The sequence below is a fragment of the Schistocerca serialis genome, chromosome 3 (genome assembly GCF_023864345.2).
Source record: "Schistocerca serialis cubense isolate TAMUIC-IGC-003099 chromosome 3, iqSchSeri2.2, whole genome shotgun sequence".
Taxonomy (NCBI): domain Eukaryota; kingdom Metazoa; phylum Arthropoda; class Insecta; order Orthoptera; family Acrididae; genus Schistocerca; species Schistocerca serialis.
In genome coordinates this window covers 413,928,449-413,943,552 of record NC_064640.1, presented here as the reverse complement: position 1 = coordinate 413,943,552, position 15,104 = coordinate 413,928,449, and positions in this window count along the sequence as shown.

Sequence of the window (15,104 nt, the reverse complement as noted above, 5' to 3'; positions counted from 1 at the left end):
ACCACACCTACTCCACCTACATGATTGCTGCTGACCTCAATATCCACAGCCATGCTCCCGCTGAACTGGCATCTGTTTATCACCACCCTCCAGGAAGACCTGGTTCCCCTCCCAGGAAACACCCAACCCAAATCCAACACCACTCCCGATATGATCCTAGCCTCTCCCAACCTCTTTCGGCGCATCACCACGGATGTCTTTGACTTCACTGGCAGTGACCATGCTCTCGTCCTCCACACTAACTCTGATGGTCGCAATCCCCACCCCACTCCTTGCCCTGACATTCCTCCTAAACTTGTCCACGACTACTCCCGCACCAAATGGGATGCCTAATGGGACTCCATACACAACCAGGTCGAACGCCACGACCTTACCCTCCAGTCTCCAGATGACATCTCCTGCACCGCTGCCTGCCTTCACCAGACCTTGTCTGATGCCATAGCCACCAATATCCCTACCAAAGCCATTCACCCTCACCGCCCAGCCCTGCCCCCACAGGCCATCCTTGTCCTTTGTGAATCCCGTTGCCTTAGGCCCTCCTTCTCCTTCGTGAATCCTGTCGCCTCTACCAACCTTTTCTCCGCACTCGTGATCAGGACACACTCACCCACCACCAGTGATTACAATGACACATCCGCAACATGCTTACTGTGAATAAACGCCGTGATTGCGACAGACGTGCACACAACTCAAAGCAACACTCCCAATAAACTCTTCCAAGTATTGGTCTGCTTTTTGCTGCCTTACTGGGAACTACCCTTCCCCGCCAATACCCTTTCCTCCTTGATGACAGTCCTTTTCCTGACAACCTCAGTGAGGCCAACCACTTTGACTCCCACCTATCTGGTGACTTTTCCTTTCCAGATGATCACAAATTTGATTATTCCCTCTTCCCCAACATCATTGAATGTATGGATACCTCTCTTCCTCCCCTTGCTCCTAGCTTCCAGTACTTGGACCACACACCAACATCTGAACTAAACACCCCAATCATTACACAGGACATCAGCCTCACACTCCACACTAAATGCAACACCGCTCCCGGGCACGACTACATTACTTGCCGCCATCTCAAACACTGCCCTCCCTCCACCCTTGCAGTCCTTGCCATCCTCTACAATGTAATCCTTGCTACGGGCTTCTACCCCAACCTGTGAAAAAACCCCATATCCTGATGTTCTCGAAACCCAACAAGCCTCCATCTGATGCCTCTTCCTATCGCCCTATATGTCTCACCTCAGTGTTCAGCAAGCTCTTGGAGTCCATCCTTACCCAGTGCATCCATCACCACCTCCACTGACACCATCTCCTCCCCAACACCCAATGTGGCTTTCGGCCTTCCTTCCCTGCTGATGACCAACTCCTACGCCTCAGTCATCTCCTCTCCCTTCAACTTAAATCCCGTCGCTCCTTCATTTTTGTCTCCCTCGGCCTCGAAAAGGCCTACAACCGTGTAGGGCATCTCGGTCTCCTGTTTAAACTCCAGACCTACGCCCTTCCTATCAACTACGTCTGTCTGATTGCCTCCTTCCTCTCCCGCCACCCCTCCTATGTTACCATCCATAATGCCGATTCCCGGAACTTCTACCTGGGTGTGCCCCAGGGCTCTGTCCTCTCCCCTCTCTTCTACCTCCTGTACACAGCAAATATGCCCCAACCCCACCCCTCTCCAGTACACCTCCTGCAGTATGCTGATGACATTGCCTTCCTTGACCTCGCTCCTACCCTTCAATGGTTCCAATACCTTCTCCAGAATTACCTTGACCTTTTTGCAGCATGGTGTAACCAGTGGCTTCTGAAAATCAACCCTTCCAAGACCCAGGCAATCATCGTAGGTCGTACCACTCTCTTCTTCCAGCTCCTTGATTTTTCCCTTATCCTCTGCGACCATCCAGTCTATCTCTCCCCCACCCTCACCTACCTTGGTCTCATCATTGACCGTCGCCTCACCTGGATCCCTCATCTCCACTCTACCCAATCCAAAGCCCACAACCACCTGTGTCTCCTTAAACTCATCTCTGGCTCGACATGGGGGTTGAACCCCTCTACCATCCACCACAACTACAAATCCTTCATCCATCCCATCCTCTGTTATGCCAGTCCCACCTGGATATCCGCCCGCCCCCCCCCCCCCCAAAATTTTATAAGTCCCTCCAGATCCTCGAGCGCCATGCACTCCGCCTTGTCTTCCATATACACCTCCCATCCCACACACAGATCCTCTATGACCTGATTCCCTTCCCCCAACTGCTCCTTGTCCTAGAACATATTTGAATCCTTTACACCTCCCGCTGACTTGATCGCCCTCATCTCCTGATTGCTCCTCTCCTCTCCAACCCCAACCCTCTGCCGCACCTTCACCATTGTGTCCCCCCTACTCTCCATCTCTACACCCTTCATCACCTTTCCCAAGGTGGCTTCCATCGACTCCCCCTCCTGGATGATGCCCTCTCCCCCTCCATTTATCCCTCCTATCAACTCTGATCCCGACCTCCCCCCCTCTCCCTCTGGCCTTTCCCCGGGCTCCTTCTTCCCCCTTCCATCTTGTCTTTCTTCCCCGCCTACCCTCTCTCTGACTCCCTTCTCTCTTCTGAGTCCTTTTGCTTTCCCCTCCACCGCCTTTCCCACTCCTTCTCACATCCGCCCTGACTCCCTTTTTTCTGTGTCCTCTCCCTCCATTTTCTTTTCTTCTCCACCACCCTTTTTACTCCCTCATCAGTCTGGGTCCTCCCCCCTGCCCCATCTGCTGCAGTGTCGCCTCTATAGTGCTATTTTTAGTGAGTGTTCAGTGTTGTGCGTCCCCTGTCAGTGTTGCGACCAGCCACCATACTGTCACTAGATGTGTTTTTAACTGCAGCGAACAGAAACCAGACTGTCGCTGTGTGTTTTAATTGTGCCTGTCTACTTACTATGTGTTTTAATCAGCATTATCGACCTCTTGTTTTTATACTTTCTTCGCAAATTTTTCGCCTTGCTTCAGTTTTTTAACAGTCACAGCTTTGCCGCCTACTTTTATTGTTATATCTTTTTAAACTTTTCTGCAGACTGTAGAGCGGCGTATTGTGCTGCTGCCAGCTCGCCCCCCCCGCCCTCGGCGGGGGGGGGGGGGGGGGGGGGGGATGGATCGAAATCGAATAAAGAAAAAAAAACCTATGCTAACAGAACATCCCCTCCTTCCGCACCAACAAAACCTACTCATGAACACCCACTCCCACCACCGGGTCGGCACTTTCCTCCTGAACGAAACCTTCCTTTAGCCCTATCATATTATCCGCACCTCTCCTCATATCCTCCACCACACCGACGCTCCTGGTCCTCACAAGACGTGCACGATAGGGACGCGAATTGTCGTCCATGAAGACAAATGCCTCACCAATATGCTGCCTATATATATGGTGCATTATCGGTCAGAGGATGGCATTCACGTATCGTATAGCCGTTACGGCGCCCTTACATGACCACCAGCATCGTACGTCAGCCCCACATAATGCCATCCCAAAACAGCAGGAAACCTCCACCCTGCTGCACTCGCTGGACAGTGTGTCTAAGGCGTTCAACCTGACCGGGTTGCCTCCAAACACGTCTCTGACGATTGTTTGGTTGAAGGCGTATGCGATACTTATCAGTGAAGAGAATGTGATGCCAATCTGAGCGGTCCATTCGGCATGTTGCTAGGCCCATCTGTACCGCGCTGCATGATGTGGTTGCAAAGATGGACCTCGCCATGGACGTCGGGAGTGAAGTTGCGCATCATGCAGCCCATTGCCCACAGTTTGAATCGTAACACGACGTTCTGTGGCTGCACGAAAAGCATTATTCAACATGGTGTCGTTGCTGTCAGGGTTCCTCCAAGCCATAATCCGTAGGTAGCAGTCATCCACTGCAGTAGTAGTCCTTGAGCGGCCTGAGTGAGGCACGTCATCGACAGTTCCTGTCTCTCTATCTCCTCCATGTCCGAACAACATCGCTTTGTTGACTACGAGACGCCTGGACAATTCCTTTGTTGAGAGTCATTCCTGGCACAAAGTAACATTGCGGACGCAATCGAACCGCGGTATTGACCGTCTAGGCATGGTTGAACTACAGACAACACGAGCCGTGTACCTCCTTCCTGGTGGAATGACTGGAACTGATCGGCTGTCGGACCCCTCCGTCGAGTAGGCGCTGCTCATGCATAGTTGTTTACATTTTTGGGCGGGCTTAGTGACATCTCTGAACAGTCAAAGCGACTGTGTCTGTGATACAATATCCACAGTCAACGTCTATCTTCAGGAGTTCTGGGAACCGGGGTGATGCAAAACTTTTTTTGATGTGCGCATGAACAGAGACTGAAGTGCTATTTGCTACCTACTTGGCAAATCATTACCGTCTCTCAGAAGTAAATAAAATATTGTTCTGTATTCAGTAACGTAACTTTTTTTGGAGGAAAATATTTTCGACTTGTCTTTTACCTTAATTTAAAAATCGGCATGAATGTTTATATTTCCAGACACATGGGTACCGTGTGAGAACTTATAAAGTTGTTCAAACACAAATGGAGTTTCTGCAGTGGTAGGATTTGATGCTGTTTTCTTCAGTGTTTCACGAAACTGTCAAATTTTAAGCAGAGCCATAGTTTATTGGACTAGATCGTTGTTTCTTACGTATTCCTTGCACTCGGTGGTGGTTAGCGTTTAACGTCCCGTCGACAACGAGGTCATTAGAGACGGAGCGCAAGCTCGGGTTAGGGAAGGATTGGGAAGGAAATCGGCCGTGCCCTTTCAAAGGAACCATCTCGGCATTCGCCTGAAACGATTTAGGGAAATCACGGAAAACCTAAATCACGATGGCCGGAGACGGGATTGAACCGTCGTCCTCCCGAATGCGAGTCCAGTGTGCTAACCACTGCGCCACCTCGCTCGGTCCTTGCACTCGCGCAGCGCAAGGCATATGTCGCGTGATTGTTCGAACAAGCGCGATACCGTACCGATCGCCACGGCGTATCGGGAAATTTCGAGGCCGTACGAACGAGAGTATCATCTGACCAGCCCTTTTGCTACCTACTGCATTAACTTCAGCGACAGTGCTCGTCTGAATATGGTTTATGTACCATTTAAACCAGTTACCATGCTACAAAATAAATATATGTGATCTGGACTGTTTTTTGTTACAGTTTCCGAACGCGGTGTCAAAAGTGCTTTTTTCTGATGATTGTAGTCAGCAGTTCGTTGTCTTGAGGTTAACATCGCTGACTCTCGATCACAGGGCCCTGGGTTCGATTCCCGGTTGTGTTGGCGATTTTCCCCGTTCGGGACTGTGAGTGTATTTTGTTGTTATCATCGACGCTCAAGTCGCCGAAGTGTCGTAAAAAAGAAAGACTTGCACCAAGCGGCGAAACTCCCCAGAAGGGGACCTACGGCCCCACGTGTCATACGCAAATTTCATTTCTGATTAATGTGCAATATATCTCAGTTCACACCGAATGAATGTTGTTTTCTGGTCTAAGGAAAATTCCCGTTACGTGCAACAGTTCGAAGGGCCAATTCTTTTTTTTTTTGAAGTACATGAATGGAAATTTGGATTTGACCATGTTCCAGGTGTGGTTAATATAATCGAGGACAAGGCAATCATGAATCATGTGTGGATACATCAGGACTTTGCCCATCAAAGAACTCGCACACCTGAATAGCAATTTCGATCCGCTGGATTGAGTGTGGTTCAGCAACGCCTCCAGCCCCACTGGAATGGCCGCAGAGGCCTGGACATTACTACGCGAGGCAACACATTATTTGGAATAATGACATCCCATGCTGCTTATTGTGGGTACAAGACTAATGAAATGCGCAGAAGTATTGAGGAAACCTTTCGAAGCATAACTACAGAGATGATCCACAGGATGTAAAGATCATGGACACGCATATATCACTGTGTAAGGCACGATGGTGCAGCACCATCACATCTACTGAATACATAGATTTTATGTGCAGCTACTCCATTATACAATATACTGTTTCGACGTATGTCTACGGAGCATCACAAACAAATTGTAGATGTACAAGTTCCTCGACGGCTTGAAACTACCACTGTGCTATATATATGCACTTCAAAAGTCAGCTTCTTCCTCTGCCTCATTAAAATCTAATGTTTTTGGTATGGTTAGTAGTGTCGTTTTAATTCGGGGGAGGAATCTTATAGGTCTATAGTAAGGTACATAACGCACTTATCAACCTAAAGGTTGGCTAGAACACCACACAGTGTTTTGAATCTTCATGGCACACTAGAACTGCGTGCCGGACCGAGACTCGAAATCGGAACCTATGTCTTTCGTGGGCAAGTGAAGCGTACTACTGAATGAACAACCCAAGCACGACTCACGACGCGTCCTCACAGCTTTACTTCTGCCAGAACCTCGTCTCCTACCTTCCAAACTTCACAAAAGCTCTCCTGTGAAACTTGCAAGGCTCCTTCAAGAAAGGATAATGCGGAGACTTGGCTTAGCCAAAGTCTGGGGAATGTTTCCAGAATGACATTTTCACTGTGCAGCGGAGTGTGTGTTGATGTGAAACTTCCTGACAGATTAAAACTGTCTCTCTCCGCAATATCCTTTCTGTCAGGAGTGCTAGTCTTGCAAGTTTCGCAGGAGAGCTTCTATGAAGTTTGGAAGGTAGGAGATGAGGTATTGGCGGAAGTAAAGCTGTGAGGACGCGTCGTGAGTCGTGCTTGGGCAGCTCTGTCGGTACAGCTCTTGCCAGCGAAAGTCGAAGGTCCTGAGTTCGAGTCTCGGTCCGGCACACAGTTATAATCTGGCAGGAAGTATCACGTCGGCACGCACTCCGCTGCAGAGTGAAAATTTCATTCTGGAGCACAGTGCTTTACTCTCTTGGCGGTGGTATGACCTTGCAGCCCTCCAATATTTGAAATGACCTACACAGCCCATGATAGTAATTTGACGAAGCCTCCGAACCCTGTTCATTAGGACATTTTTCACAGTAAGAAATTATTGGCAGTGGTGGGTAGTGACAAAATTGCTGGAACCCGCTGGGGACTGTATCTCGAGTCTTTGTCGTTTTCTTTTGGATTTTGTAGCTTTGTTTCGCTCTTGCAAGGAAAAACTGAAAACAGTTTCTGCCTAATCAAAGACACTGTTTATTTTTTTTACTTTACCCAGACATGTTTCAGTAGTTTCTGTACTATCTTCGGTGGATTTTTGTATTCTATCAGTATTTAAGTTATGCACTGGCAGTTTTATATGTACAACACTTTCTTCAGTTATCACGGTTTCTGATGCCGTCGTCCAGTTTCTTGTTGCTTTAAACGTGTTAAAATCATTTTCTTTGTTTTAATTTGTTACACACAGATTAATATTTTCAAGGATCCCTGGATTTGTAGTCTGGCATACACCCGCTGTACGTGCTAACTGCAGTCACAAGTAGCAAGGCAATCTTCAGAGTGGTCGATGTATTTGGCTGGTTGCGTGGTTAGCTGCCGGCGATGTGGGCCGGTGGACGCTCGGCCCTGGGGAAAGCGCCAGGTGAGTCGCGGCGTTGCCAGCACCTCTTCCTAATCACTCCACAGCACCAGCTTAGCTGCAAATTTCGCATCGTGGAAGAGCACTTGTGTACTTTAACAATATTATGAACAGGAGAGGTCGCTACTCACCATATAGCGGGAGTGATGAGTCACAGACAGGCGCAACAGAAAGACTACTAAACACGTAAGCTTCCGACCAAAACGTCTTCTTCTGAAATAAATACTCAAACACAAACACACACACACACACACACACACACACACACACAGAGTTCATACACAAATGACCACTGTCTCTGGCTGCCGAGGCCAGACTCAGAGTATTTCAGAAGAAGGCGTTCTTTTTGTTGTGCCTATCGGCGACTCAGCGTCTCCGCTATATAGTGAGTGGCAATCTATCATTTTCACAATTTTAACATTATTTCATCCTGGATTTTCCATTCTTTGATATGTGTATTTTATCCATACACGTTTTAGCACTGGATGGGCTAAATTTAGTGCATTTTCGTTTAATTATTCTGTATGAAAATTATTGGAATACTGTATGTATCTATAAAGGAGTGATAATTTGATGTCATCTTCACGCTGGTACACACATATAGCAAAACTTTGCGGCAAATATTACATAGTGGAGCCATGAAATATTTATGCATCCTTCAAAATTATGAACTGCAGTAATCAGTCACTTGCATTATATCTTCCACAACGTGTATCAGAGTTTTTACTACTTTTTGAAAATACTGAACGCAAATTACACACCACTATAGACAATGTAACATATGACGTCTATAGTTACGGAGTGCCTGGAGAAGTGAAAATGAATACCAACTACGTCCTATTAGACTAAAATTTCGATTTTAATGCTGGTAGAAAATTACACTGTCATCCAGGATAACTTAAACCAGCCTTAAGAAAACAAAAAAAAAAATCCTATGTCTAATGTTCTAGGTAAATTTAGATCGTGCCTGACGCAAATCAGGAGTTAATAAGACGTAAAACCAAAAGTGTTAATTCAGTACTGCGGGTTTACTTTGAAATCTCAAAGATATTTGTGCTGACCTGGCGTTCTTAAAGTTAAATCACTGTCGCCAGAGGCTCTCTTCACCCCCAACGCAACTAAAGGATAATCATAAGCCAGAGAGGTTGTAGGAAGTTGGAACAGCCACTGAAATACTACCTAGAAATCACAGAGGTAATAATACTGTTACTTTAAGTACAAAATAATGCAGGCAGGTGGAGCAGCAGCCATTGGAAACAAAAGTGGTAAAAAGATACGCTAACTGGTCAAACATTATCCTGATTGACGGTATTCTACGTTAGGCTTTTGTGGCGCTGTCATTCATAGGTTACAGGCTACTTTTACAGTCGTATTTACAGCACATAATCTTTCAGTTTATAGAAAGTGTACGTGACGTAAATACGACTGAAAAAGGCAGCCTGTGACCAATAAAAGACAGAGCCACACGTTACTCAAAAGTAATTCATGGCTTACCATCCGACAAAAATCCACCTGATGGAGGTATAATCGCCTGAACCGCATAATGGAAAGTATAATGCATGTAAATGGTTACAGTAATTTGTATTTGCAATCGATATTTATAACGGTCACTGTCAAGCCTAACTTAATAGGTTCACATTTAAATGTTGTGTTGCGAATTATGTCTAAAACATTAATTTGGAAAATAAGATAGTTACACAATTATATTTATCTTGCACAATGCAGACTGGTAGTAGCAAGAAAAATATTTCTGAAAATGAGAATTTTATTAACATCGAATTTGAGTCTCAGGGTTAGGAAGTCTTCTCTAAAGATATTTATCTGGAGTCCTGAATCGATTAGGAGAGAAAAGAATTTATGGCACAGTCGACATGACGAAGGAACAAAGGTGTACGACACATCCTGAGATATCAAGGAATAATCATATGAGTGGTGTCTGTTCTTTCGGCCATGTCCGAGTGTTTCATCCCGCGGCCGGACATAGAATATATTCAAAAACGAGAAATTCCGATCTCCGAAGCATTCGCGCAATGAAATAATTCATTGGAGACAAATGAACATTTGTACTGCGGCCGGGATTCGAATCCGGGTCTCCCGCTCACTAGGCAGATGCGTTAACCATCTGCGCCACCTTGACACAGCCGTTAGACACAACTATAAGGATTGCCCAACTCTTGGTACAAATCTTTATTTATCGCCAATGAATTCTTTCATTGTCCGATTGCGGCAGAGATTGGAATTTTTCCTTTTGAACAACAGAATTTCTAAAGAAATGGATGGACACTGAACGCAGGGAATATTAGATACCATCGAAGAATACTGCAGTGACATAAAGGGGATAAAAGCATAAAAGCAGATCCGGTCTTGACTACAGTAAGTAGGTTCGAATGGATATGGGTTACAGTTGTTATGCAGAGATGATGATGATTTCACAGGATAGAGTAGCGCAGAGAGGCGCATCAAACCATTTTTCGCATTGAAGAGAACAACAAAAACGACAAAATGTCTATGCCGCTGCCGCTCTCAGTTTTGTGCTTTCAGTTTTATGTGTATTATAGCTTACACAGTGTGTCATCTGCAGACAAAAGGTTTCTACTTACTTTCATTTCCGATCAAAAATCGCTATGTGAAATAGCCTTTCACCGTGTTATTTATCGTTTCTGATGCTGTTGTTCTGTTTAGTGTTGTATTACATTGTTGAAACGTTTTGTTCACTGTCACTGTGTTAAGAGTTACACACACACACACACACACACACACACACACACACACACACACACACACACAGACAGAGTTTGTGTTTCGTGATAAAGTAAAATGCGTGTGTAACTGTTGACACAATTAAGTATACGATATACTTGAAAATTTATGTTTAAGAATCACAAATACTGCTGTTAAAAAATGTAAAATCTTCTCAGATTTCTTCAATCTCGCCCAGAATTTCTAAAGAAATGGATGGACATTGAACGCAGGGAATGCTAGAGACCATCGAAGAATACTGCAGTGACATTTGCAGCTATCATTTTGTAAAAGACAAGTACAGGTAATGTGTAGGGCAAGAACACAGCTGCTCTAAGATGACGATGTACCGAGTTTATTCAGTTTATTCAGTTTTCTAAATAATTTACAGCACAAAATTAATCATGGAAACTATTTACATTTGCAAATATGAGAAACTTTGTAAATATTTATTGATTACAATAAAAACAAAAAATACAGTAAATGTGTTACACGTAATGTTACTGCCTTGTCAGTCTCCTGTCTTCACGACAAGCATTGTCTGAAAACTGTTAACAAAACTTTATATCGTGAGTGAATCACAGTAAATCTGAAACATGTTTCTTTGTTTGTAAGCTGGTATGATTTATTATTTATTATCTGAATGTTGACTACTCATCTGGTAAAATAATCATACGCAGTAGTAAGCTAGTAGTTTATGCCAATGCTTCACTCATTTTGTGTCAGTATGCGTCTCGTCATTCACTTGCATACAAAATGTGAAATCAGATCCTCCGTCGTGAAAAAATAGGATTTTTGAGAAGCTTAATTTGGGAAGATCTTACGCGATGATACTAAAACGCAAACAGAGCACAACTGCTGCGAAATAACTCATCCAGAGAAGAATTAGCACATACGTGCGACTGTCGGTACGCATTCCCCGTGGTCCACTGGTTAGCGTCGCTGGCTAATACCGCGGAGGTCCTGGATTCGATTCCCTGTTACTAAAGATCTTGCTCTGATGGAACAGGCCCCGCTCAGCCTTGTGAGGTCAAATTAGAAGACGCTTGGAATAACTAAGCAGCGAAATTGACAGGCAAGTCGTCGCAGTGACGTCAAGTAGAAACGCTGGTAGCCAACATAATTTATTTTCACTAACAGAGAACTTAAAACTACATCCAAAAAGCGTCTCTGAGCGAGGTGGCGCAGTGGTTAGCACACGGGACTCGCATTCGGGAGGACGACGGTTCAAACCCGCGTCCGACCATCTTGATTTAGGTTTTCCGCCGACTTCCCTAAATCGCTTCAGGCAAATGCCGGGGTGATTTCTTTGAAAGGACACTGCCGACTTCCTTCTCCATCCTTCGCTAACGTGATGGGACCGATGACCTCGCTGTTTGGTCCCCTTCACCAAAACAAACCAACCAACCAACCAACCAAAAAGCGTCGCGTAAAACAGTAATTGCATTTCTTCTGTCTACAAGAATTATTTGACAGCTTGCGCGACCTGTTACGGCGCCTGCGGGTAATGCGTCACGGCTTGGCTTCTTGGACTGCTCTCTGCAGTTTATAATATTGAGAGTTCGTCTTCTCCAGTCACACACACACATTCACTATCTAAAATCTATCTTGGTTGTTCTAAGAAACGTAGATCAAGTGCTCTTTGTGAACTGTCCAAGTTATACAATCCCCCTACTTTTCTGTTCAAAATGGTTCAAATGGCTCTGAGCACTATGGGACTTAACTTCTAAGGTCATCAGTCCCTAGAACTTAGAACTACTTAAACCTAACTAACCTAAGGACATCACACACATCCACGCCCGAGGCAGGATCCGAACCTGTGACGGTAGCGGTCGCGCGGTTCCAGACTGAAGCGCCTAGAACCTCTCGGCCACTCTGGCCGGCTAATTTTCTGTCCTCGAACCTCTAAAGGCTTGAAAGTAAGAGGAAAGGTGATCGGGTGGTGATGAAGACAAACCTTGTGGGACAGACCATGTAGCGAAAAGCAGACTGTGGCTTGAACAGCGTAGCTGTAACGTGTATGGTAGACTGTAATGTAAAGTAATTTGCAGACTCTTCAATCAGTACGAAAAACGGGGCGCTTCCGTCGTCGCGGCCGGTTATGCGCTATAATTAACCGATGCGAGAATTGATTTCGAGATATTAAACTAGAAGTTAAAACCAATGTCGCAATTAATGAATACGAGACTGATTTCTCAAACTACCAGAAGTAACGTACACAGACGCCCAAATGGGTTACGCGTAAAAGCTCTCAGAAGCATGTAAGAAGGCGCCTGCTACAGCGGGTTGTGAAAACTAGCAGCAGATTTACGCAACGAAGACCCCACTGCACAATGCGCCACTTACCGGCTTGTCTTCCCGCCTGAGCAGTGCCACGAGCCATAGCATAGGCGCATAGAGGCTACGGAAAGTGCACACCTTTCATACAAGCTGACCTAAAATAACACAAAAATCGAAGGCCAACCGTTTGTAAAGTAATCCAGTTGCAGGATGCTACTATCATAGAAATAAACAGCATAACATGAGACTGGCAAACTCAATAACAAAATCCGTGTACTGTCTTTTCCAATATCATTATACAGGGTGGCGCACGAAAAAACGGCCCCGAGTACTAGACTGCTCATTGTCGCCCGCCAATGATTGTTGTCTATCGTTTCGAAGCTGTTGCGACTTGGTTAAGACGTGCGAAGGAAATATCTTGGCGAGATGTATGCTCTTCAAGGAAGAATCGCAACAGGGGAAGCATAAGTGTCTATCGCGCATCATTTAACCATAATAGTGTACACCTCTGAAACTGTCGCACGAAATACACTATGTGGTCAAAAGTATCCGGACACCCCCAAAAACATACATTTTTCATATTAAATGCATTGTGCTGCCACCTACGCCAGCTACTCCGTATCAGCGACCTCAGTAGTCATTAGACATCGTGAGAGAGCAGAATGGAGCGCTCCGCGGACTTCGAACGTGGTCAGGTGACTGGGTGTCACTTGTGTCATACGTCTGTACGCGAGATTTCCACACTCCTAAACATCCTAAGTCCACTGTTTCCGATGTGATAGTGAAGGGACACGTACAGCACAAAAGCGTACAGGGTAGCCTCGTATGTTGACTGGCAGAGGCCGCCGACAGTTAAAGAGGGTCGTAATGTGTAATAGGCAGCCATCTATCCAGACCATCACACAGGAATTCCAAACTGCATCAGGATCCACTGCAAGTACTATATCAGTTAGGCGGGAGGTGAGAAAACTTGGATTTCATGGTCGAGCGGCTGCTCATAAGCCACACATCACGCCGGTAAGTGCCAAACGACGCCTCGCTTGGTGTAAAGAGCGTAAACATTAAACGATTGAACAGTGGGAAAACGTGTGGAGTGACGAATCACGGTACACAATGTGGCAATCCGATGGCAGGGTGTGGGTATGGTGAATGTCCGGTGAGCGTCATATTCCAGCATGTGTAGTGCCAACAGTAAAATTCGGAGGCGGTGGTTTTATGGTGTGGTGGTGTTTTTCGTGGAGGGGGCGTGCACCCCTTGTTGTAACTTATAGACGACCTGCTCACGCTTAGCTGAAGATGTTCTTAACTTCTACATTGGTGCTGAGACGGTCGTCTTCACTGCAGTGGGGGTACACTACTGTCTTGATCCTCACTGGTAGTCAGTGGATGCACAGAGCCAGGACAGTTCATCCACCATTCTGTTCACCCAGAGATGAAACGTACATTTGCTGTATCGTAGATCACTGGAAATGGCGCTGATGCAGTATCTCTTTTCATAAAGCACAGGAATGCAGACTTTACCAAATTCCTTCAGCTGTGACTTATCACCTTGGCCTAAGTAAGAACCTAATGGCAAAACAAGAGAAAACGAAGTGTCATACAGAGTGGAGAGCACTTCCATGCCGCAATTGTCAATTCATTGCCGACTACGTTCTTTGAAAACGACTTCGTACATTAAGTTCCTCGTAATTATGTCAAATGTCGTGGAAATGTGTTTTGACTGTATTCATCATACATAATGATAAAGACAGCGTTTTGAGCCGGCCGAGGTGGCCGAGCGGTTCTAGGCGCTACAGTCTGGAACCGCGCGACCGCTACGGTCGCAGGTTCTAATCCTGCCTCGGGCATGGATGTGTGTGATGTCCTTAGGTTAGTTAGGTTTAAGTAGTTCTAAGTTCTAGGGGACTGATGACCACAACAGTTAAGTCCCATAGTGCTCAGAGCCATTTGAACCATTTTGAACAGCCTTTTGAGAGATGAAAAGTAAAATTTAATGATACAGGTCGTGTTGCTATGGCTATCGTATATTCTTAGTCAACTGTGCTACCCCACGAATCACACCACACAAGTCGGCAACAGCACCGCACACATGTGGAAGGATGGCGTAGTGGTTTAAGCGGCACGTTTGTAATCTTATAATTGTTGGGTTCGAATCTTATCACTTCTACTAATTTTTATTCGCCGTAAACGAAGAGTTATTAGTTTAGGAGGAAAACGTAATTGTAGCGTTCCTAGTATTCATAGTCTTGTGTACATTCGAGTATAAGGCTTACTACGCTCGCTGGAGGAAGGCATGGACAGGTAGGATGCACTAAGCTTCCGTGTAAATACGACGCACTTAAAGGATGAACTCAGCCTTCGGTTGATAATCGTATTCTAGTTTTAGCAATACCGTACATGGTTTCCACTAATGATTTCCGCAGGTACAGGAACACAACTAATCATGTGCTATCAGACGAATCGATAGACCTTATCCAGCCTGTGCGGCCTTTATTACCTGGACATTTTTAGAGGAAACTAAACTGCTTCATCTCCGATGAACGTAAAAAAAGTCCACAGCCAGAAGTAACGCCAGTAC